This window comes from Pteropus medius, unplaced genomic scaffold (assembly GCF_902729225.1).
Source record: "Pteropus medius unplaced genomic scaffold, Ma_sr-lr_union100, whole genome shotgun sequence".
In the NCBI taxonomy this organism is placed as follows: domain Eukaryota; kingdom Metazoa; phylum Chordata; class Mammalia; order Chiroptera; family Pteropodidae; genus Pteropus; species Pteropus medius.
Genome location: NW_024349800.1, coordinates 28973073 through 28999041, shown reverse-complemented (window position 1 = coordinate 28999041; position 25969 = coordinate 28973073).

Here is a 25969-nt window from a genome sequence, read left to right as displayed (position 1 = left end):
AAGTGACTATGACAGGCCCCAGCGAGTAGGAATCCTAGGCAGGATCCAAACACTGCCTTTGATGACAAGTGACTTTCCACACCAAGTGGTGACTACCCTCAGTTGAATTTATAGGTTTTTTTTTAAAAAATTAAATTTATTGAGATAACATGGATTAATAATATTATATAAATTTCAAGTGTACAACATTATAATTCAATATCTGTATCCCCTATTGCGTGCTCACCATCAAAAGTCTAGTTTTCATATTACTATATATTTGACCCTCTACTCAATATGCCCTCCCCCAAATCCACTTCCCCCTGGTAACCAACATCCTGTTGGTCTATATCTATGAGTTTTTGTTTTGTTAGTTCCTTTGTTACTTTTTTGTTACATATACCACATATGAGTAAAATGTGGTATTTATTCTTTTCCATCTAATTTATTTCACTTAGCATAATACTTTCAAATTTATAGTGTTTGGTTAAGAGAACCAAAACATCACTCTTTTTTACTTCCCTTCTAATCAAACACTGCCAGGTTAAGAAAATAAAAACAGTGAGTGGAATTTACCTAAGATATTCACCTGTAACATCATTTCTTGACTTCCTCAAAATTTTCGAGGTAGGAAGAAGTGTAGTTGTGGAGTGGGTTGATTGTCTTGTTTGCAATCAACCTCTTAGAGGCAGAAGGCGGTTCAAACCTGTCCTGGGGTACTGAAGTGAGACTTTCCTCCCTGAGTCCCCTCCTTCTCAGTGCTCTTGCTCATAAAAACAAACAAACAAACAAACAAACAAATCATTTATTCAAGAATCGAGGTCAAGAAGGTATTTTAAAATGTAACAAATAATAATAAAATAACTAATAGAGTTGATACATCATCAGGCGCACATTTCCCTTCCTTTCCATTAAATTTCTGTCATTGTTTTTGATCTTTTTTTGTGTGCATGCCCACCTGACTGACATACTGGCCAATTGCAAAACCGAGACCTGGAAGGTACCTTATGACAGTGGCAACTTGAGCGCCCAGCCAAGTAAACCCTGCTACCAGCCATTTGCCTGCTCCCAGCCTGCATCAGCAGGAGACTTGTCCCAGCAAACGAGGGCTGTCTAAGTTGTCAGCACTCATTTCATGGCCTGGGCGGAAGAACAAAAGAGGTGTGCGAGGCTAGTGAGGGACTCAATACAACCTATACCCTGTGTTTTAAAACTGGACGTATAAGAACTAGGGAAAGGTTATTTTTACCTGAATTTACTGCTTAGCAACAAAGACTCTACCTCCAGAGAATGCTATTCTATGGGTTCCCAAGAAACCGGCTGTGACAATTACCAAACAGCTGGCCAACTAATCTACATATCCTTTAACCCCAGCCTGCTGAACAAGGGATGGTGGACAGCTCACAAACAATAGGCACGCATCTAATATTTTATTTAAGAGCTGACAGAAGCCACAGCTGTATTGGTCCTGCTGCTGCGTAGATGTAACTATTACAATTTGGACATCTAGCTCTCCTGGATCTGCTGTGCTTGAAGGGTTGTTGAAGCAGGAGAGACACCAAAAATAATTTCTACCAAAGGCTACCCTGTGGAGCTTTTGGGGAAAGTATTTCTTATAACTGAACACAAAGTGCAAGGTTTTGTTGGGAATGGAGGACCTGCAAAGATAGTCACTTAGAGAAAGGCAAAACAAAATCTGGTGCTTCACAAATTAGTATTGATAAATGCTGAGTTGGCCTGGCTGTAGAATTCACCACATATACAATAGATTGGCACCTTCTAGCAGTTAGATGTAGACAAGTATTTAGCACCATTAATATTGGATTGAGATAATCTTGTTCTAAAGGGCCCTTCTTCTGTGGACTCAGAGGAAAAGAAAATAAAAAACAAGATCTATTTGTTTTCATATATTATTCATATGTATATTTTTAGGATTTTTACTTACATCTGAAAATACTTGCCCTCAAGATGTCTAAGTTTCAACTCACAGGCTTACACATCTTCTGCACACAAACAGCTGTGGAAGATGAGTCTGTTGCACACTGGAATATCCAGGATAATTTAGAGGAGATCTCATTACAACCCCTCTCCTTCCTGCCTCCACAAGATCCACTGTGGACACCTGAGAGAACCTATTTCTAGAAAGCGGAATTATAAAAAGCTGAAACTTGTCTTTTAAAAACAAACATAACAGAATCTCCGCGTGAAAGCCATGAGTGGTCATTTTTGAAAGCTTCAGTTCGGTTGTGCTGCTATTGTGTGAGACATCTTTGGACCTCTTCAGAATCAGTTTACCATTATAATAAATCCCATCATCTTGATTTACAGTCACATTTCACTTTGGATCAACCAGATAATCTAGCACAAAAAATGATATCTGGCACACAGTCACCCTCAATACATATTTGTTAAATGAAGGAGTGAATGAACACAGCCTCGTCCACTCATCTTATTAGCCAGAAAGTTGTAAATGAACTTGGCTGAATCAGAAATTCAAATTCACATGCACTAGATGAGGATTTGCCATTTTCGAGATTATTCAAAGGACTCTAATGCTCCTAAGAAGGAATGTCACTCTTTTATTCATTGAACAAATGTTTATCGGGGTGCCTTCATAAGCAGGTAATATTCTAGGTCTTGTGTTATAGTGCCGAACTAGACAGAGGTGCTCATGACTCTCAGCAAGGGGAGAGAGAAGATGAACAGATACATACTACGTTGCAAGTGATAATATATACCATGGGACAAATAAAGCGGAGAAGAGGAGAGAGATTGGAAGGTTGGAGCACAGTATCTCTAAGGAGGTAACATTTGAGCAGAAACCTGCATGGATGAAGGAGCAGGACATGTGAAATCTTGGGAGGAGTTTCTTGAAGAAAAGGAATGGCAAGTACGAAGATCCCAAGGAGGGGAGTTATGTAATTATTATAATAAAAAAATCATTAATATAGGCAACTTAAAGTCTAGTATTTTGGGAGTATGAATTTTGGAGATGAATTTCTCTGCCTTTTATGGGCTGCCTGTTCCTTTCTCTTAGGATGCTCTGATTGATAGGTAGTCCTTTGTGTTTTGTGTTGGTCATGGCTAACAAAAGAGGAAAAAATATGACCCCACTTACCAGAACCGTGCAATAGCAGAGTTTGTTTAAAATAATGTGCCTAAATGAATTAATGGCCTCTCAGCTGAAAAAGATTGTTTGAAATGGTTTGTGGAGTGCTAAAATTTGGTCAGACAACCCTGTCTCTAGGATTTCACGTAATTTTTCCAGCCCTGTGCATTCTAAAGGTACTGGATTTTCTTTACATTTGTAAATACATTGGTTATTTTTGGTGATCAAATCCCTTTTCATCAGTTTTAAAAATAATTCAAATATCATGTATTTTCCATTAGTATACAAATCTCTGGGTATTATCTACCTATTTCGTCATCAAGTTAATAATCTCAATATGAATAAAAGCTGCCGTTTATTAAACCCCTACTATGTGCTAGCCACTTTATATATATCACCTTATTCCTTAAGCCAACTCTGTATAAAAAATGTTGTCACCCTTATTTTAAAGATGGAAACTGAGACCCAGAAAAACTTAATAATTTATGCAACTAGTGAGTAATAGAGTTGTGAATATTCAAAACCTATCTGCTGGGCTCTGAAGTCCATGTTTTTTTTCCAGTATGTCATAAATATCTCATTCTTTTTCTTAGTAAAAAATTTTTTGAGAACAATTTGAGAACAATTTGAAGTCTCTGACCCTAATAAAGACAAAATTCTTTGAATTTTAAACATTTATTCAGCAAAATATTTATTGAGAACCTACACTTTCTCATTTCTTATACTAGCTGCTGATGAAATAGCATTAACAACATAATATATTTCCCTAAAAGGAGTTGCAAATGTAGCTGGGAGGAAAGCAGCATATACAGCCAATAAAAACACACTTGAGATGAGGATTATAGTAGAGCTACTCATTCAGGGCTAAAAGACACAAAGGAAGAATTTTGTTGGGACAATGGCAGTTGAGGAAGGCTGACTGTTCATCCATGCCTTGTGGGATGAGGAGCATCCACTGTATAGAGAAAGCCTGGAAGGACATTCTAGTCAACATGACCACAAGAATGACAGAATGAGTGTGGTGAGATTGAAAGTTGGGATATGTCACAAAAAGTGACCTGAGAATTCAACCTAAATTGAATACTTGGAACTTAATTTCCAACACTTTTGGCTTCTCTTTGATCTTTTACTTAATTTCATTACTGATTATTTGAACTATGCTTGTTTATGGTGGAAGATTTAGAAAGTGTACATCAGTATAATAAATCAGAAAAACAAAATGTCGTACTTGTCTAGTATTGCTAACATAGCCATGCTTTTTTTCCCTTCATATATAGGAGATTATTTTGACAATAAAATTTTGCAGTAGACTTTCTTGCTTAACTTCTTATTATGAAACTCTGTGTTAACATCATGATACCATCAAATGTGTAGTAGTGTTGGTGCCTGCCCGTCCCATGTCGCTGTCTTTGGTTCTGCCAGTTCTACGTCCATGGGATACCCTTTTGCCCGGTGCCCATACCTGAACCATGTGTAGACACACCTGACCCAAGTTGGGCCTATTATATCTTCTTTCCAGAAGTTTGGGACTAAGGCATTAAAAAACTGAGACAGTGCGATGGTGATGGGCTCTGGAGCCAGAATTGGCACCAAGGCCAGTTAAAGCCACATGTAAGCTGAAGTTATAGAGGGAGAGTTGGCCTAGTTTCTCTCAGAATAGAGTAGAGGAGGTGTGCAGAGGGCCAGAGAAAAGAGACCATGTGGCCCAGAGAGAGATGGAGATAGAGGGAAGAGCTGCCTAATAATTTTCCTAGTTCCATAGATCCAGCTATAGTTCTGGTACTTCCTTTCAGTTAGGTTCCCCACAAGTTTTCCTTGGGAATCATTTGAACAGATACTCATTCTTTTAAATCAAACATTGTTAACTAGAGCAATTTATTTAACTAATTTTTTTAACTTTAGTGTTTTTTTTAATTTTTTTTAACTTTTGCTTTTGGTGTTTTGAAAAAAAATTTTTGATAGTTCTATCTTTGATCTTTTTCTTTTTAATTAGTTCCATTGAATTTCAACTTAAATTTTCTTTCCCTATTCAGAGATCACAGATTTTTTTGTAGGTTTGAAAAAAATGGTATAACTTTTCACATTTAAATCTAATTCATATGAAATCACTTTTGGTATATGTGTAAGATGAAGATCTAATTGAAACATTTTTAAAAATGCTAATAGCTAATTAATTATCCCAGAATCATCCTTCTCTTTCTCACTGATTTGCGATATCTCCTTGATCATATGTTAAGTTTATATATTTTCACATGGGTCTTTTACTAGGCTAGCTATTCTGTTTATTCAAAAGATAATGTTAAAGAATAAAATATTTATAGTCTATGGACAGTAATAATCTCTAAAGAAATCAGCTGGATTTAGAGAAAGATGATGTTAATTACCAGGTCATTTGAGTCCTATGACTTGACCCCCAGGATTCTGAATGACAAGTGATATTTATATTGTAATACTTCCATCTTATTTCGGAGGCACATTGGGTAACTCTGACAATTTTGATAATTTCTAAAGACTCAGTATAAGTTTTATGTTATAGAATTCCAACTTATGAAATCGTGTTTTATTTTAGAAAACATACAACTATCTAGCATTTCAAAATGTGCTAGATTCAAGCACCTGATGGAGATAACAGGCATATACTGTCATTTTCTCTTTTTGCATCTGTAGTAAATATGTTAATTGATTAACATCTTTCTTACCACTGAACTTGGAACATTGGAATCTTTCTTAGCACAGTACTCCAAGCAACTACTATTATCGATTGGTATTGCCTAGTAAAATGTAATCTATTTTTAGATTGATTCTAGAAAGCAGTATAAATTCTTAGGTTTAAGGTAAAATAGAGAAGCTACATTATGGAAATGGTTGGTATAGATTTAAGGCATTGTTCTTTAAATTTATTTTTGACTGCTGTCCATAATAATTAATACATTTTACATTTACATTTAGCCATATAAAGAGAAGAACAATTGGATAAAAAATTGATGCATTCAGGAAAAAGATATTTTGTGCTAATTCTGCAGTACTGGAATGAAAATAAGTTTAAAAAAATTCTCATTATTCAGAAATAAAACCCTATAGTGTTTAATATTCTCAGAGATTGGTATAATCAGATGGAATGATTTTTGTCCCAACCTCTTTGTTTTATCTGAAGGGAAAAATCCAAATTTTTATTTCCTTGAACTTAAGTAAGCCCTCAAAGCTTAAAATAAACCTCAGTAAAAATTTGCCAATATGTAGAAAAAAACTTTGTACCATCATCGATTTTTAGGTCAGGCACTATTCATTAAGTTTGTGGTAGATTTATAGGTTTACGGATTATCATCACCCCTTATGCCCAATCATTATTTAGTTAAGAAAACAGCAGTTCTGAGCTCTACTCTAATCTTTGCAAGCTGTGTGAACTTATCCAACTTATTTAAACTTTCTAATCTGAAACTCTACAATAGATTTATATTACTTAAAAATCTCCATGTTTTTTAAAAAACTATGCCAAACCTGAATGTCTATTCTTTTAAGAAATAATTTTAATAATTTGAGCTACAGTTTTCATTTTGTTCTCTCAGTATTACATCATGTGTTCAATCTAATAAGATGAAATAATGCTGACATATTAAACCCAGAAAAATGAAGTGATGTTAGGGTGACGTTAAACTAAGCAAGGTCAAGTGAAGTTAGGGGTATATGCTCAGAGGCTGGATGAAGATGGAGAATGAAGGAAAATAGGCAACCTCTTATCTCCTGAAGCAGATTGTATAGCATTACATTTTATCCTCTGGTTTTTTAGCGTTTGGCTTTGGCATTTAAAGTAGGCAGAGGAAATATTTCCAGAATTTAATAGCCATTTTTTTTTCCATCCATGTCATTAGGATCCAGAAGTTTCTAAGAGTGCCCCAGAGCTGCAGTCAATACCCTCTGGCAGAGCTCAACGTTGGAATGTCTATTGTCAGGATGTCAGTTCTGGCAGCATTTTTTTTTTCCCCCATGGTAGTTCAAAAGTGGGGAATTCCTACACTTAACTAGCACATCTTATTAAAGAGACCTATTCAGAGATTTACGATGTTTGGAAGTAGTGATTCTGGCAGGAAAAATAAGCAGACAGTTGGAGATAGTTCAGATGTATCTGTTTCTACTGTCCAAAAGGTAATATATGCCAGACTGGAGATTTCCAGTGAAATGGCTCCTGACCTTAGAGTTGAAGACCATGGAAATGTAACCTGTTGTCAAGTTTTGATCATTGTTTCAGAGTCATTCCTTCACTAGTTGAAGCTTAAAAAATTGAAAAGGTAGAAAACTTGAGATATTCAGCAAATGATGAGAATCTTAAAGGTACATGCTCATGGGAATAAATTTTGATCAAAGGTGAGGATGCCAAATGAAAAGTATTTCTCTTTCCATTAGCTATAGCCCTATTCCTAAGGTCACAAGTTGTGATATTTTTTGGTTTTAGCTCTCCAGTGGTTATCACTGTAACTCTAAAAATCTATTTCTTAGAACTTTAAATGTTTATTTCTTGCCTTATTAGTTTAAGCTTGTCTTTTAAGTCCTTGCTGTAAAAAAAAAACTAAAATGACCATTTCAGTTCACATCCACCACCCCTCTTCCTTTTGCCCTGTATCTTCTCCCCCTACCCTTTTATTTCCTGTTCCATCAGATATATTGGGTAACTACCTATGCTATAAAATGTGGTGGAGTTGATCAATCATCCCTATATGCTCTCTCATCTCTTCCCCTCTAACACCTACTGTTGGTCAATTCTACCATTATTTTTACATTGTCAAGGTTCAAAGCATTTACATTCTGAATGGTGATTTGTTTCATGCTTTGTCTACATGTTTATTCTGAAAACCAAAAAGTAATTAACATCATTAACAATATTATGATATTGCTTAATATTATGTACTGCAGAAACAGATTATGACTATAGAGGTGATATAATTTACGTTATTAAATCAAGTCTGCTTGAAGTAGAATATTTTGAGTTCCAAGTTTAACTGGATTTGGGTCATAAGGCCTGGGTTATGTTCTGGTTCTTACTAAGTATGTGGCCTTGGACAGGCTATTTAACCTTTCCACTCAGGTTTTACTGCGTCTACAATGGGGACATTGGTACTTCTCTTACTTGCAGCTCATAGTTATTGGGAGGCTTATAGGAGATAATAGACATAGTTTTATAAAAATAGCTTATACAAAATAGGTATTCTTTCAGAGAACAAACATTTTGTTCTTTAAAACAAGAGATTAATTTACCCTCTTTCCTAAATCCAATGAGATATACCATGAGATAGTCCTAGGAATAGTGACATGAATTCAATTTAATTATTAATAGGTAACACACATAAGGTATCAAAGAACCTCTTTATGGTGCCTCCATCAAATTTCACTGTCTTACTAGCTTGAATAGAAACAGTGATTTTTAAAAAAATTATATTATTTTAATTTAATTTAATTTTTTTCAGGTTTATTTACTTTTTAATTAAATTTATCATGGTGACATTGATTAATAAAATTATATAAGTTTCAAGTGTACAATTAGATAATACATCATCTGCATATTGCATTGCGTGTTCACCACCCAAAGTCAAATCTCTTTTGCTCTTTGCATCATTATTTATGGTGACTAAGACATGGAGAAACAGTGATTTTGACTGTCATGCTGACTGTTTGCTAAAGTCTGTGTCGTGAGGCAGTTTGTCCAGAGTATTGCTTTCTCACAGAGTCTGACATTTGTATGTTTTGTTTTCCTTGACCTGTCCCATTTTTTCTTCGTGCCCACTGTTTGCCAAATGTAGCTGATATTGCAGATTGTAAGTGGGCTGAAGTGGGATAAAGATGCCTCTGAAGCAGTGGTTCTCAGACTTGACTGCTCAGTAGAATTATCCGAGGAGCTTCGAACACATGCTGATGGCCAGGCCCATCCCAGAGATTCTAATTTATTAGTCTGGGGTGAGCCAGCTCTTGTTAGTTAACAAAATCTCCACCAGTGATTCAGGCCACAGACTGGTATTGGTCCGTGGCCTGTTAGGAACCAGGCCGCAAAGCAGGAGGTAATCGGCAGGCCAGCAAGTGAAGCTTCATCTGTACTTGCAGCCGCTCCTCAGAGCTAGCATCACTGCCTCAGCTCCACCTCAGATCATCAGGCATTAGATTCTCATAGGAGCACCAGTCCCTGGTACCAAAATGTTGGATGGGGCCCACTGTTCTAAGGCACAGACAATACTGAGGACCACCAACACAGTGGCTCTCAAATTTTGGAGCGCACCAGGATCACCTGAAGAGCACAGAGAAATGCGAGCTCTGGGGCCTCGCTTTCAGAGATGCTTAATCAAGAGACATGGGATGCAGCTTATGTATTTACGTTTAAATGTATCTGACTTATTCTGAAGCAGGTGATCTGCCAACCACATTGTGAGAAATACTGTTTTTAACAGGGTCTTAGAAACAGCTAGCATTAATACGATAGTAACAATCTGTTAACTGCCTCATTACATGGATTACAGATGCCACCAGAGAGACACACTTTTCAATACTTGGAAATTTATTTTTAATTAATTCATTCAAAACAATGTCTCTAACACCTCTCAGTTCAAAGAACTGTGTTGGGGCTGCAGGGGACACAAAGTAAGAATCAAATACAGATGCCATTCACTAAGTACCTGCAGCCAGATAGGGCTGGGAATAAAACTGTAATTCATAGCTTACATAAACGTTTACTTCTAAAATTGGTTTTTAAGGTGAAGACTATAACTGTTTAAATTGCTAAAGAGGGCAACACTTTGGAGACTAGCATGCTGTCCTCAAAATACTTAGCACAGGTTGTTTTCTTCAACTTCGGGACAGAATGCTGCTTCTGCAGTTGAGCCTTATATGTGGCTGGCTTGCATTTAGGGATAATGTCTGAAAAGAAGTATGTCTTTAAATACTGGAGTCATATTCAGTGCATAGGACATGGCAGATTAAAGGCTCCCAACTGAATTTCACTCAAACATGCTCTTTGGATGGGATGGAGTTGGAAAATAATGTATGTTGGGGTGTTGCCTGCACTATATAAATAGGATTCCCTTCTTGCTCACGCTGTCACTCTCTTTATTTTTTGTTTGTTTATTCTAAATTTTCTTAAGGTCAATCGGTGCCTGATAATACAAGTGAAAGATGATTAAGGTCAGAAGATAGACACAGGCCGGCACTGTGTCAACTGAGAGAAATTTTAGCCAACCTCACAATAACTGTGTAAAAATTGCCAAAGAGTGAAAACTTACCAGTCTTTAATCATGTCTACTTATAGGAATCAGGTACAACCTAAGAGTAAGGTTGTTTTGTGAGATTCATTTAAAAAGTCAAGAAACTTATCAAAAGATTCACAAAAGGCAAACAAAAAGTAAGACATTACAAATGGAAGATTAATGGATTTCTCTCCAAGGTCTTTGAAATGAAAACTAAAAATAGAATAATTGTGTTTCACCATAGCCTTGCTTAGACCATTGTAAACACACTGCAATGAAACAGACTCACAGAAACTATCCGGGATAGCTAAGCAGGGAATTTTTGGGGCTAATCGCCTTTAAGTCCCCGTACAATCAGGACATGGCAACTACTGGCAGAGCCTCTAAACCTGAAAATTCCTTTGTTATTTTTGTATCCTTTGTACCTATGGAATCCTTAAACAGAGATACAAACTACATCCATCCATATACAGCAGTCCTTCTAGGAACATCTGGCAAAGCCAAATCAGGCTTTCTCTGATACTGGCTCTATGGACAGTAACAGTCTCCGTGGCTTTACATGCCTGTGAGGTTCCATCTGAGGCTGACAGCATTCAAGAAAAAGAATACTTACTTCAAGAAAAGGGAAGAGGCTTATTTTTATTCTTACTTCGTTGCCTTACTTTGGGGCTTCAATCATTTTATGTTAACTTTTGGTGACTCATACACCGGCTGCCCCTAACATTTCAGCATTTGGGATGAGAGGACAAATGGAGGCCCACAAACCATATGTCTACACACATAAATGTTCTAAATCAAGCTAACAAACTGTTAAATGAAATATGTTCTTTCTTTCTACTTTGACAGATATACCTTCTTAATGACAAAATAAAAATGTGGGTGAAGCCATGGTTTTTATATAACAGAAAGTTGGCACAATGTTAAAGATGACTAAACTTAATTATTATTTTGCATGTCTTGGTGTTCTATTATTGGCCAGTGATGTCTGGATGAATAATATACATGCATATTTCATCAATTATATAATTATTCTGTAAGATATATTTTTTCTCTTTTAGCAAAATCACTAATATTTTTCATAATTTAAGTGTCATATAGAAATGAGCTCAAAGAATAGAAATAAAATGTACTTACACTCAAAAGTATACAATTTCATTATATTTTGGCAAAAATATCAATTAGAATAAATGTAAAGAAAAAAACATTATTTATCATATATGTTTTAAAAGTTACATTTATTTTAAAATATTCAAAATTTGTTAAAAGAAGTAAAAACAAATTATGGTTAATGAATATAACAAATTTTAAATAATGCCAGCATTTAAAATTTATTTTTCAATTTTGGCTATGTTTATAAATATAAAACTTCACAGTTCTAATGTTGAATGTTCATCTAGTTGCCAATATAAATAATTTTTATTATACTTCACACATATTATGTCTAGATTGACATAAATATAAATTCAAGAGTAATAAGAATTGCTTAACATTGTGAAATATTCTTCAACTTCTGTCTGTAACTATTGCAAATATAGTGCTAATTCTGAGTACCTCCAGAATCACAATTTGGTACCTGCAGAAAAGCGATAACTCTTAATTATGTGAGAATCTGTTGCATTTTTTCTGAGAGGGAAGGTGTGATAAGGGAGTTAATTTGTCCTTCCTCTTGCCTAAGCACCTTTGCTGCTCAATTTCTCCTCTGCTCTAAAGCAGTGTCCATTTTCACCTTTGCAGTGGCACAGTCCATAAACTTTCACAGCATCCGGACACAGTTTCTTTTTGTCTTGAGGACACAGGACAAGAGATGTAGAAAAGCCTAAACAGTGTTAGTTACGAGACAGAAAGTTTAGGGTTCTGGGTATAAATACTCAGTGTCAAATCCTGAGTTGTGACAAGGAATCTCATGTGCTTCTAATATATTTAATGTATGTGCGTGTGTGTTTGTGTGCGTGTATGTGTGTGTGGCATATTAGGTCCTCTAAAGAGTTGTTGGTGGGAGATATCACGGACAGCAAGCACCCTGAGAGCAGGGAGAGAATCTGTTTCATTCATCTTTGTAGCCACAGTATTCAGCTCCTTGCCTGGTATTTAGTGCATGTTCAGTGGACATTTGGTGAATTAAGGGATGAAGCGCTGCTTGATGAAAGCTTCAGGAAGTGTTGCTTTCTCCTTTTTTTTTCTAAAGCCATGAGCTATTCACATTCTAGGTCTATCTCAGGGACTCAGATTTAGACCAGGGCAGGCCCAAAGGTTCTATTCTGGAGCTCAGTTACTGCAGAAGATCTGACCTTGGGACAGCCTATCTTGACCCTGGCTTGTAAATCTGAAACTGTCCTAAAAGGCCTCTTTATATCTCCTTAGCTGCATGTTATTTAGCTGCATAATATCTTCTCTTTCTTATTCCTTGTACTAAGCCAGCTTTTTGGCCTTTGTTTATGCCTCTGGAGAGGAAAAAGAAATAGAGCAGCTGGTGGAGGTTGTCTCCCTCTTTCTGAAACCAGTTCAACTGCCAGTGCCTTCCCCAAACCTCTTCATGAGCCTCTCAGAAATGTAACCTCAACATGCTGCGTCTGGATTGTGGACAGTAAACCAAGCACTGGGCAGGGAGCAGGAAGACCTGGATTCGATCCTTTCTCTGCCTCTCATTACCTATATGACCTTGACCTAACTTCTTGGGATTTCAGATTCCTCATCTGTGAAATTAAAGAATTTGTACTAGATCTTCAAGGTCACACCTGTTAAAAAATTATGTGGTTTTTATTTTAATAGATTAATTGAGCAAAATATCTTCTAGGTTTTGCATGTAGTGATGAGCTATGGCAAGAATCATTTAGGACTGTTAGGTGGGTAGACAGCAGTTTGAAGAGACACTTCCAATGTTTACATGGCTTATATGTAAACATGCACTCTGGCTAAGTGATTTTCGTCCATTGATTCATTAAGAACAAAGAAAATCTACCTGAAAACCCATCCATGTGAGGTGCTGAAACTTCAAAGATGAAGAAGCCAGAGTGCCTGTTCCCAAAAAGCATGCAAACAAATATTAGTAGAATGTGATAATTGGTATTACTGAGAGTTTTTTGAAGTGCAGGGGAAGAAACAAAGAACAAAGGGGTTTTTGCTGAGGAAAGAGGTGAGAGAGAAGACTCCCAGGTAAAGAGATCCTTGAGGGGAGCGCAAGGCTTATTTTCATCTCTAAGCTTCCCTGTAGCACAAGAGCTATTTGGGCGGTAGCTTTTGATAAGTCTGTCTTTTGAGCAAACCAATATGATAGTGTTTGGAGTTACTACAGAGGATGAGCCAATGAGTGTCAGACTTTGTTGTGTGTATTTGATTCATGTGCTTTTCTATGGAAGCAGATGGTTCAGGTTTTAAATGGTACATGTTTTCCTGCAGTGGACCCAGGAAAGAATAGACTTGAGCAGAGCCTTAGAGATGGATTTGTAGGCACATTGTTCAAGCTCTTAGATTACTTGTCTCATTACTTAGCAGTGGTGGGAATGGCTAGGGGTACAGAAAGGAAGAAGCCAGAGATGCTTGGTATGCAAATTATTTCTCAATCATAGGCTCAGGGCTCTGAGAGGAAAAAATTCCCATACCTGCTAATGAATCATTTCAGCCAGAGAAATTACTACTGAGTCTACTGAGAGCTACTTCTCAAGAAACTTCCTACTGACTACTGAGAGCAATTTCTCAAGAAATACTCTATGTATCCATAGTTACGAAATGCTTGCTGTGTAACAAGGACTGTTGCAGACACTTATAGAATGAATTAATTTAATTTAACTAATCAAATGCCAAAGAACAACCAAATAACCTATGTGAACATTGAGTTGCTATGAAATAGAAATAAAGTATTGATTAACCTCTAATCACGCTTTATACAAATGCATTCCTCCCTGAATATGTAATTTGCCAATGACATCTAAGGGAACCATAACTTTTGTCTTTGTCAAATGTTTCTTTGTTAAGTAAAAGAGGAAATGAAGAGATTTGTTTGGCTTTGTATCTCTACTGGGTGCCCTTCTAGTGATCTTTTTCTATGTTTTTTTTTCTCTTATATCAGACACAACATATTTGGGATCATCTATGCAGTACTGCAAAACGGGAGACTGAAAACATTCTAAATAGATTAAAGGTAAGAGAACCTCTTTTCAATATTTATGCTGTGTGTGTTGTGGGGAAAGATTGTGGTTATAAAACAGGTAGACTTTCGAATAATTTCAGAATTACGAGGGTACCAAAATAAAGTCTTTTTATTGTATGTGGAAGATTAGGAAAGGAAGAAGAGAAATAAAGAGCTCTGATGCTTTATTTATTTCTTAATTTTTTATTATAATGATATAGTATTTCTAGCAAATGACATTTGCAAACTAAAGTTTTTATTATGAGTAGTCTACTTTTTTTTGTCACAGGAGAATAAAGAGTTTATTAATCCTAGTTTTTTTTGCCACCTAATGAACAATTGGCATTTAAAAATCCAGTACAGGACAAAAAAACAACAACATTATTTGTTGTGTCAGAGAAAATTGTCCCCTCTGACATCACCTAGACCAAAATATCACAATCATGGGTCCAAGATCTCTAGATCAATCCAAACTCTACCTTTTGAATCAGCCCTTTTTCTTTCAAAGCACTCAGAAAATTTGGATAGGACCCAGTGGAACAACATTCTGTATCTGAAAATGGCCAAAGCAATTCTCAAAAAGATATTGTACAAAGATAAGAGTTAGCTAGAAAATGAGAAATGGAGAGAAGGAAACCTTTTTAGCTTATAGCTATCTCAACCAGCTTTGTACTTAACTGGACAAGGAAAAAATTTGATTCGAATGAATTTTTAAGCAGCTAAGCTCACCTTCAGCTAATTTACTGATGATGGTAATTCAGTACTGACCTTAAGTGCTTCATCCAGACCCCAAATTCATTGGCTTTCTTTGAATTTTGTCTTCTCCTTCCTCACTGTCCTGAATTAAAAAATTTCCCCATCCTCTCCAAGTTCTGTTTTTATCACTATTTCCTTTCTTTACCCATTGTCCCCACCCCCCCAAAAAAAAACCCTCTCAATGTTTACAGATGTTTCTGGGCATGAATCAATTTCTTGGCTGCAAAATGAGGCCATCAGTTAGAAACAAGGTAGGGAAAGGTAGAGGGAAGGAAATGACAATAAGTAAAACAGTCTTTACTGATCAGATTCTTAAACACTCAGATAATGTTTAGAAGAATAAATGAGCTTCTAAAATTGTGCAATTTAAATTTTTGTGTCATGGTGGTGAAGGTGCTAAAATCAAAAGCAAGGGTCATTTGTTCACCTAGGATCCAACTAGAAATTGAATAATAGGTATTTATTTGTAATGAGTCTAAAAACCTCTACCCGAAGCTGGTTTTTTTTGTTTGTTTGTTTTTGTTTTTGTTTTTGTTTTTTGTTTTTTGTTTTTTGTTTTTTAATATCCAAAAGCCATAGTGTGAGGCTTGGTATTATAGTCTTAGGATCTATTCTTTTGTGTATAAAAGCCCCTAAAGGGGAAATAAAAACCTGTTCCTAGTGCCCTTTGTTCTGAACATAAACCTTTATAGCATTTCTCACTTTTAGATTTCAGGGTCCCCCAAAGAGAAGATAGTACATACTTTAAGGTAGAGAAGAGGACTATTAACTGGCAGTGTCAACTACAGCTTGAGGAGAAAATAGGGAATGCTTGGAGAATGCTCTGAGGAAACACCTTTCAAACTTTAGTGAGCATCAGAACTACCTGGAGGGCCCCTTAACACATACACATTGCTGGGCCCCATCTCCAGAGTTTCTGATTCAGTGGGTCTGAGGTTAGACCCAGGAATTTGCATTTCTAAGTTCTCAGGAAAGACTGACACTGATAATCTGGGGAACCGCTGAGAACCATTGCTCTGAAGTCTAGGCAGACATGAAAAGGAGAAAGAGAGGAGGAGTGGGGCTGTCTGTAACAACAGAAGGAGTAAGGTCTGTTCATTTTGCCTGCCAGCACTTTAATACCAATAAGATTTTCCTGTTTTTCCATTTTTTAGTGCTTTGTCTTAAGATATAGATGGTTCCCTTTGAGTATCAGGTATATTGTGCCCTCTTGATGTTCCTCTTCTAGGAAAAGTTGAGTCTATTTGCTTTCAGGCTGCCTGTGCTCTCAAGGCCATAAGGTACCATCAATTGGTGTCACTGATAACTTGCACACAGCAAAACTAAGGACACCAGTGCCCAATAAGGGGTCCAGAAGATGAACAGACCATCCTTTTTGTGTCCCCGTTCCCTTAAGAAGGCATGTACTTTGTTTAGACAATTTTGTCTAATTATGAACATTTTTTTTGGAGGGGGGCGCTCAGAATGAGTTGGTGGAATAAACTATATGGGAGATAATTTGTAAAAGGTATCTAGTAATATAGGAGAGAAAAAAGAGCTTTTAGTATGAGAAAACTTGGGGGAGATGATCAATGTGTGCTCTGCTTGAGAGATGGTGTCAGAGCGCTGTGGCTAGAGGGGTTTGGTTCAGGGGGATGTTTGTAACGTCAGAGAGAGACTGGGTGAGGGCAGCAGAAAAAGGTTATTTGCAGAAAAAACATCAAATATGACATTGAGTGTCTTCTCGTGTGTGCGTGTGTGCGTGTGTGTGTATGTGTGTATGTAGAGAGAGAGAGAGAGATTGAGCAGTACTTTCATATCGTACTTGAAATGCCAGTACCAATGTTGAGTTCACCAACTCAGGGCTGTGATCTTCTGTGAATTCTTTAGGATCCCCAAAGATCCAAGCCAACTGGATAAGGGACTCTTTCCAAGGTGTGTAGTTTATTAGTTAGTCTCCCCAGGCACCTGAAATGCTTGACTTGCTCAGTTTTGTTAAGAGGCTTGAAGTTCATACATACCAAACCATGAGAAATTTCTCACCACCACGCCCTCCCAAACCAGGTGGATAGACCGCCTGGGCCTCAGGTTGCAGTTTCATACCTGAAGTGACACTATCATCCCCTCTTTTTGAGCTGACCCTGGCACTGACCTGGGCAACTGGAACATTAAAAAAGAAGGAATTATTTTTCCTAGAGGATTTGCGACTAGAAGAGTCACTGTGGTCTAGACTGGGAGGGAACTTGGCTACGTCAGTGGCCCACATTCTATCCATCAGAGTCACTGGAGTGGACAAGTACATCTTTGGAATATAAAAATGAATATTGAGATATTTGAGGCTATTGCCAGTCATCTTGATACTGTTTGCTTTAATTAAATCAAAACTTCGCTTAGATAATTAAGACATTGAAGTTTTAAATTGGATTAAGAAAAGGAAGGAAAAAGAAGAGAGAAATGCAGAGGCTTTTGAAATTAGTTACATTTTTAGGTCTTCCTTTGCAAAACCTAAACAAAAGCAAAATAATTAATATGCTTGCTCCCATGGATAGATTTCATTTCCTTTAGTTCTTTGGAGGGGATATTTGAATGTGATTAAGTTTGGCACTAATTTTCAGATACTATCAGTATTCAAATATAGCATGATTTATTTTACAATATCTCTTTTTAAAGTACAAAAATTATATTTTATTCCTAATTTTAATGTGTTCAAACCTCCAAAATCTCAGGCATAAAAAAATGGCCCTTAAAATTCCAGTTACGTTGGTTTTCCTAGAAAGTGAAATTGTGACGCTCATTCAAAACAGTGTAAGTGGATCCAATGCCCTTAAAACACAGAAGGGCATTTAAAAAACATACTAGTTAATAGGTACAAACAAAATCTCAATAGTAAATTCCTAGGGAAAATACAGTAGTTGTTATGTATTGAAATCTAAAACTTTTATTGAGAGAGACAGAGATAGAGAAGGGCCAATATTGAATAACCAGGAGGGAAACATCTGTCCTCTCATTTCACACCTGCCTGGCGGAAATGGGAGGAGGACAGGATCACTGAGAACTTCCTCTGTCTTATTTTCAGAACCACCCACAGAAAGGGATGTGTACTGCTCTCTTTTTCTGCAGTGTGCAGTGACCTGCCCTGGATGGGGGTCTATGGTTAGACAGTTTTGTCCCTAATTGGGCTAATTTATTAGTTACAAAATTTGGCCAAGATCTAACCCCATTTTTTAGCCTTATCAGTTTATGAGCTGCTACTGTATTTTGACTATTTGACTTTTGTGTCCTACTTTTCTTAATGGGTTTCAAATTCAGAGCAGATTTAGGGTGGCGAGCAGTCATCACCCTAAAACTCCTCCAAGAGAGAGTACCGCTGAGATTTCCCAAAGAAAGTTGTTTAAAAGTGTTTCCTTTAGAATAGGGCTTTAATGTTTTTCCTACTCTTTAGCTGGATCTGTGAGTAGAGACCAGAGGGATGTGAGAAGCGCATTATTTACTTTACTCCTGTTCTACAATGTTCTCATTCATACCCCAGGACAGCTGCTTAGATACCAACTGCCTTTCCATCTCTTTCCTCCCTTCCCCAACTCTGCACCACCAGGCACAGTGTTGTCTTTTATACTGTCTTGCCCTTTTCTTAAATTCTTTCTTCCTCTCTTAACCTATACAAATTTCCTGGGTCACAAGAACTTTTTTTGATTGATGAGTATCATTATTTTATACCCCTCAAATGGTACTTATCTAATAGTGCTTTGCAATTTTGCCTATATTGGATTGTCTTTTGTGTTGTTATCTAATATTCTCCTGTTGTATAACAAGGCCTGAACCTCTTTGAAAGCAGGCTCTTAGATTTTACTCGCGTGCATGTCTCAAAATGCTTTGCAAATATTAGGTGCTTCATAAATATTAGTTGGCTGATTTATCTACTGGATAATCTTTACTGTGTCATTTTAGGGTAAGTATTGAAATATGTTACTAGAAAGATGGGATCTCTTTGACAGGTGATTGATTCATTTTAGCTAATAGTTTTAAAATTTGCAAACGCTTACTAGTTCTACTCTCAATAAGTTGCTAATGGGAGTTGACAGAAAGGAGTAATTGCTTCTATTTTGGCTTACTATGAATAATAATGATATTGCTGAGTCACTGTAGCACAACAGCTATCAAACTAAGCATGTTTTACATATTATCTCATTTAATAATTACAACAACTAAGCTGCTGCTTCTGCTGCTGCTTATTATCCTTGTTTTGCTACAAAAACTAGGGCTCCAATAAAATGCCAGATTGTAGGTGCCCATGCTGGGATTTGCACATGAAGCTTCTTAACTCCACACTTTAAACCACAGTGCCATGCTGCCATACGGCTTTTCCAAATCCATTCTCAAGAAGTTATTCAGCCATTCAGCAGATGTCTTGTATCTTGTACTCTTCTGCTGTGGTGCTAATGAAAGGGAATGTTAGGATGATCATCTAATGGTTGAGAATATTGCTCCGGAATCAGCTGGACCAGGGCTTGATTCTCATTCTTTTTTTTTCTTTCTTTTTTGATTCTCATTCTTGTTACATAAAAGCTGTGTGGTCAGGAGTGAGTTCCTTAACTTTTCTGATCCTCAATCCCATCATCTAAAATATCGAGAGAATATTTCTGTTAAATGAGATAATGCTAACAAAAACACCTAGCAGAGCACCTGTAAGTGCACAAGAAATGTGAGTAATAATTATTATAATTACAATTCTGTTTCAAACTACCAATGAGTGCATTAATGAAGATCAATGAGAAAATTAGCCACTGGAAGCCTGTGTAAAAAGGATTCTTGGAAAGTCAGGACTGCAGTCTCCCCAGGGGTTTAGAAATATATAGCACATAAATATTTTCTAAAAATTTTATCATTTTCTTTAGATGTAAGAATAATTCCACAGCACCTGAGTCTGACGAGGCTGCAAGCAGATCACTTAAGTCATGTACATACGGACATGAGAGGATAAGGGGACTGAAGTACTTACAAGCACATTTATGTGTGACTCATACGGCCTCTCCACACATTATTTCACTTCCTCTGTGTAAGGCTCTAGCTGAGCCCCGTGCACTATGTGTGAACTCTGAGGCATTTGGACAAATGCTGTCCAAAGAAAAAAAGATAAGGGCAAGTCAGGAGTAAGAGGTTTCACTACATGGAACTGGGAAATTTGGAGGGCTTTTCTTTTTTGACACTTTTTTTGTGATTCTTCAGGTTCTCTGCTTTGTTTGCTAAATGTACTTAGGGCTGTGACGACTTTATATTTAAGACTAGTACACGAAAGAGCATCATCTTTGGGGTAGGCAGGTCAGACTTGGAATACTTACTCTCCCACTCTCTAATCTACTGACCTTGGGGAAATCCCTGACTGGGCTGAGCCTCTGTCATCTGTAAAGCAGGGCCCAGAGTGATGTCACTTCTTAACGCTCAGGGTTGTAAAGGAAGGTACGTACAAGTGTGATGTCCTGAGCTACGCAAGTATTTTACTGAAAGAGCTGTCATACAGCTGCTTTACACCTTTGTCCCTTCCGCAAATCCCTTTTTCTTTGCATACAAATGAAGATAGGGAATATGCTGTTTTGCTCCCTGTACTATTTCCTCCCAACCTTAACCTATCCTAAGTCTGTGAAAAAGAAGAGGAAAGTTTAAGGACTAAAAAAACTAACCAACGTGTTTGTGCTATTGGCCTTCATCTGCCAGAGTTCAACACCTTGATTCAGCTACAAACCAGCTACCCTTCCTTACCCACAGTCCTCCTGGAGCCTCCCTCTGTGGCTTCTTGGAAATATACCCTGATTGAAAACATTTCGTTCTCTTTCATATGCCCCAATCTCAACGTAAGTGTCTTTTCGGAGTAATTTACTGAAGTCCTCTCATTCGACAGGAGGACAATGTTATAGATGAGGCAGATGGTCTAGAATGAGATATTACTAACCTGAGGCTAAGTGAGGAAGTAGGAAGCTGACCTTTTCATTATACCGTGTTGTGTTTCCTTCAATCCACTAAACAAGGGAAGGACAGGAGTGAGCCAAGTCCTGAAGAGGGTGGAGAATTAGAGGAGTAGACATAAACAAGAAATAGAGGTGGCTACTTATTTCCTTTTCCAGTAGTAAAAACATTTATACAAACATGCATATGTTTGTATACATTATGTGCACAATAAAGTATACAAATAGCAACACAAGTCCCCCAGCTGCTCAAGACAAAAATTCTTGAATACCTACCTAGAATTGGGATTATCGGAGAAAAATTCTTATTAGTTACCCCTGATCCAGCTCTAACTCTTGCTTTAATTTTTTTCCAATTTAAAAAATTACAGGAAAGAACAAAGATGAAATTATAATAATCTCTATTTCTATTACTTAAAATGAACCATTGTTAACATCCTGGCATATCTGCTTCCAGTCTTTTTAAATTAAAAGTAATTTATCATTATGTTTATAAAATTATAAATGCTATATTGAAATAAAAATTATTAAATTTAATGTTACTTGAATCTATATAAGTAAGACTAGAGAAACTATTAAACTTCAAATACATATTTCCTCTTCTCAAGAAATATTATTTCATAAAGTCTTTCTAAAGTTAAGAAAACATGAAAAATATTGATGCTGGAATCAAAAATTTTAAAGTTACATATTTTAATTTTCAACCTTTTAAATTTATTCCCTGCTATGAAAGAATAAGAGAATAGTACTATCACACATTTTCACATTTTTTCTATGTCCTTTACCTTTAATTTTTGTGTTTTATTATTATTTTTACATTGTTTGGGTTTATGGCATTGCATTTTATTCTGTAACTTAAATTTACATATGTTTAACACACAACATTAGAGTGGATTGAATGCTTACCATAAGTCTTTTTTTCTAAATTATATATTTATTTTTATTTCTGAATTTTAAATTTTGATTGTCTAGTTTTTTTTTTTTAGACAGGCTCATGGGTAGCATGCTTCCTTAGTCCTTTCACTGTTCATAATGCTTTTATACTTGATTGCCATCTTGGGTATAACATCGTTGGGTCACGCTATTTTCACTTCAAACAATTGTTCTATTGTCTTACAGCTTTGATTGATCAAAGGCGGCCTGATTTGAATCCCTTGTAGGTTATTTGCTTTTTCTGTCCAGATGCCTGGAATAGTTATATTCCTGAAATTCAGGAGCTTAACCAGAGTCTTTCTTGGTAGAGAGAGTCTTGTATTACATTTTCTCAGAACATATGTTCTTTCCAACTGTAGATATTTTTTAAAGTTTTTTCAACTCAGATAAATTTTCTTGTACTATATTTTAAATATATAACTATTCAATATATTAGGCTTTTTTAGGAATATTATTCTATGTCTTTTATATCAATTGTCTTTTTTTTCATTGCTTTATCTGTTTAAATATGTATGTATCCTAATTATCTCAAGCCTCTGTTCTACACCAATAATTTTATTATCAATGGTATTTATATAGCTCCTTGCTTTTCTAATTCATTTATTATTTAATTATACTGCTTTGGTTTTTCAGTTTGTTTCCATAGGTCTTCTGTTTTATTTTTCACAACACTCTTGTTTCATCCTTTTATTTTTGACCCAACTTTGAACTGATATTCTTGTTAAGACGTTTTGTGTCAAGAAGCATTTGTGAGAAAAGTTCCTTGAGACCTATTTCTTAAAGGATTTTGTTTTATTTTTATTTTCTTTTAGATGTTTTGAATAATATGCTTCCTTCTTCTCTGACTGTGAAAAAAAATCCCTCAGTTGAATTGAAACAAAAACCCACAATTATGTTGAGACACCTGCATGTTTTGATTATGATTTCCTAACCAAAATCTCAGATAGAAACCAGGAGAGCAAAAGGGATTTGTACATAACCAAGGTTCACACAAGCATCAACACAGAAGGCTGACACCAGGTCATCAAGTGTTTCCTTATCACGACTTGTTAGTTTTCTAATTCTCTCCCAGTCTTATAGTCTGCATAGTTTTTGTGGAGTCAGAGAACATTTCTAGTTTTAGTTTTTGGCTTGCTTAAGCACATGTACTCCCATACAGAAGGATTAAGAAAGCTTTCTTTAACCCACATCTTCTTTATATATGAACTAGAAAATGTATATAGTAGAAACTTATAACTTAAAATTTAAATCATCATGTACTAAGATTCTTATAGGGTAAACAACTTACCACATCCCACAATACTTTTGGCATCAAAAGCTAAAAAATATCTAATTGGCTGAGATTCTAAATTGGCTGCATCTAAATAAATGCAGATTTAAATCTTTCTAAGGGAAGCAGTAACATATTCACAGGGAAATACAAAGACTCGAGACTTATATGGTATTTAAACTGTTTTCAAATAATAGCAAGGTAATAGCAAGAAATTAACCAGCTTCACTTAAGAGTACTCAATTTGTCATAATACCCAGGGTTTTTATAGTTTCTCTTCAATGCTCTCATAGTTAGAAGGAGGCAATCCATTTTGATTACATGTGCTAAATTTTGTGGTCTTCTGAAATGGTACACAGTAATGGCCTGTTTCAGCAAATATAATCAAATTGTTTCATTTACTTTAGCATGCAAATTCAAGCTCCCTAGTACAGTTTAAAATAGAAAAAAAGTTGCTGGCCTGGCATATGCTGATGGCTTTGTTTGATTCTCCTTAGGCTGAGAGCAGGTAAAGAGTCTGCAAAATGTTTGTACTTTCATAGGGCTAATAATTACAACAGCATTCAGAATGTTTAGTAGTATAGTGCTTTTTGCGTAAAGTACATGTTCACCAGAATCTCTTTTATAAATTACCACCCTCTGGAAACATTTAACAAAGTACAAAATTTAAATTTTGTTAAACCTTGCCTTGGAGTCAATCTTGTGTAGATAAGAAAGGGAAAATAATCCAACTGTCCTTTAGTTGTTAAAACAGGAGAAAGTAAAAGCTAGAAAAAACTAGGTGTCACAAATAACGTTTCTCTTCTTTGGGAGCTCATGATTCAAGGAGATCCTCATTGTGGAAATCTAGGCCCTACAGGGAATGTATTCACAGGATAAAAGATGCCCCAGTCTCTTTGCCCTCGCTTGTGTTTATCCAACTTCATATTTCCTTTCATTTGGAGTCATAGCCATGCGTATACGTAATGCTTAAAATATGTTGTCTCAAAAATCCAGGAGTAATGGAAAGTAAATTTATCCACCCAAAATGATGTGGTACCAATCAGAGTAAGAAGATTTTACAGATAGGAATGGTCATTTACCTCCACTTTCAAAACCAGAACAAGTATTCACTTGAGTACCTATTGAGATGGCCATTTTGCCAAATGAATGGTACATATAATAACATTTGCAATGAGCCTTGGGGGAAAAGCAACCCCTTCCAGAGCAATAGAGGAGAGCAGAGCTACTTGGAACTGAGGGGGAGGGTGTGGTTCTGTAGGAAATAGCAGTGGGTACAGCTTCTCTCAATTTTTGTTTTCCTGGACCCCCTGGTCAGAACTGGAAATCTGTGGGCCCAGCTCTGGTGGCTGCTCAACAAATACAATAGCACTGGATTGTGTCACTGGAGAGGAACTGAAATGCTTGGAAGGAGGGAGGTGAGCAGATGGACCTCCATGGATTATTATGCCGTGCTAGGATTCTTATAGAGTGAGCACCTTACCACATCCCACAATACTAGCACATCTTTATGCTGTGACTTCCACATTCATGTGTGGTCAGATTTATTAGCTCCTGGCTCACATATACATCCACCTTTATGACATGTCACCTGAATTACATCACAAAATTAATGTATGTCTGAAATAGGACCTTTGATTCTCTACCCCTTGCTTTGTTTTTCTGTATCTTGTTAATGACTTCTGTATTCTCGTTAATGTATCTTCATACATTGACCCAACAATTCTACAGAGAAACTCAGAAACTATCCTTGATAATTCTTTCCATCATTCTACTCCATCCTTGATAATTTTTTCCCTCATCCTACTTGTTTGTTGGCCTTCTGTCAGCAAATCCTGTCAATTTTCTCCTCTGCTCTGGAAATGTGCCTGGAATCTGTCTAATTCTTTCCACTGGTCCTGGCCACCATCATCTCTCATTTAGATAAGGCAACGGCCTCCAAATCTGCAAACTGTTTTCTTCTTTCCAAATCTAACCCATGTTCTACTTCATGGCAAAGTTAATCTTTCAAAACACACATTAGGTTATGTTACTGCCATGAGTCAAACCTTTCCACAACTTCTCAACAAGTTTAAAACAAAGTTTAGCTCCTTTTGAAGGGCTATGAAGCTCTTTGTGATCTGGCCTATCCCTTCACCCCCACATCCCCTACGTGTTTACCCCAAGCTTATTAGGATGTAGCTACCCAAGTTCTATTTCAATGTCTCGGGGTCTCATTTTGAGTTCCTTCAAACCTAGGGACCTCTTCCTTAACATGGACAACCTTCTCTCTAGTGGTCTCCATATCAGCCTCCTGTTTGTTTTCTTCATTACGCTTATTTATATATACTGGAATTATTTTATTTATTTGCTTGTTTACTTATTTCTTGTCTGTTTTTGCCAACTAGTATATAATAACTCTGAGAAAAGGGACCATCTTTGTGGTCCTGCCCTTATCAGCAGCACTCAGGGAAGGAGAGAACCCAATAAATGTTTGCTGAATGAATGAATGAATGATTGAATGATGTGAAGCAGGCAAGACTGTGGCATAAAGACATACAGTAGGCTCTACAGAGGGAAAAGCCTGAGTTAAGGCATGGGCAGAATCTATAAAATTATGAATCAAAAGGAAAAGAAGTTTAGTCTCCAAATCCC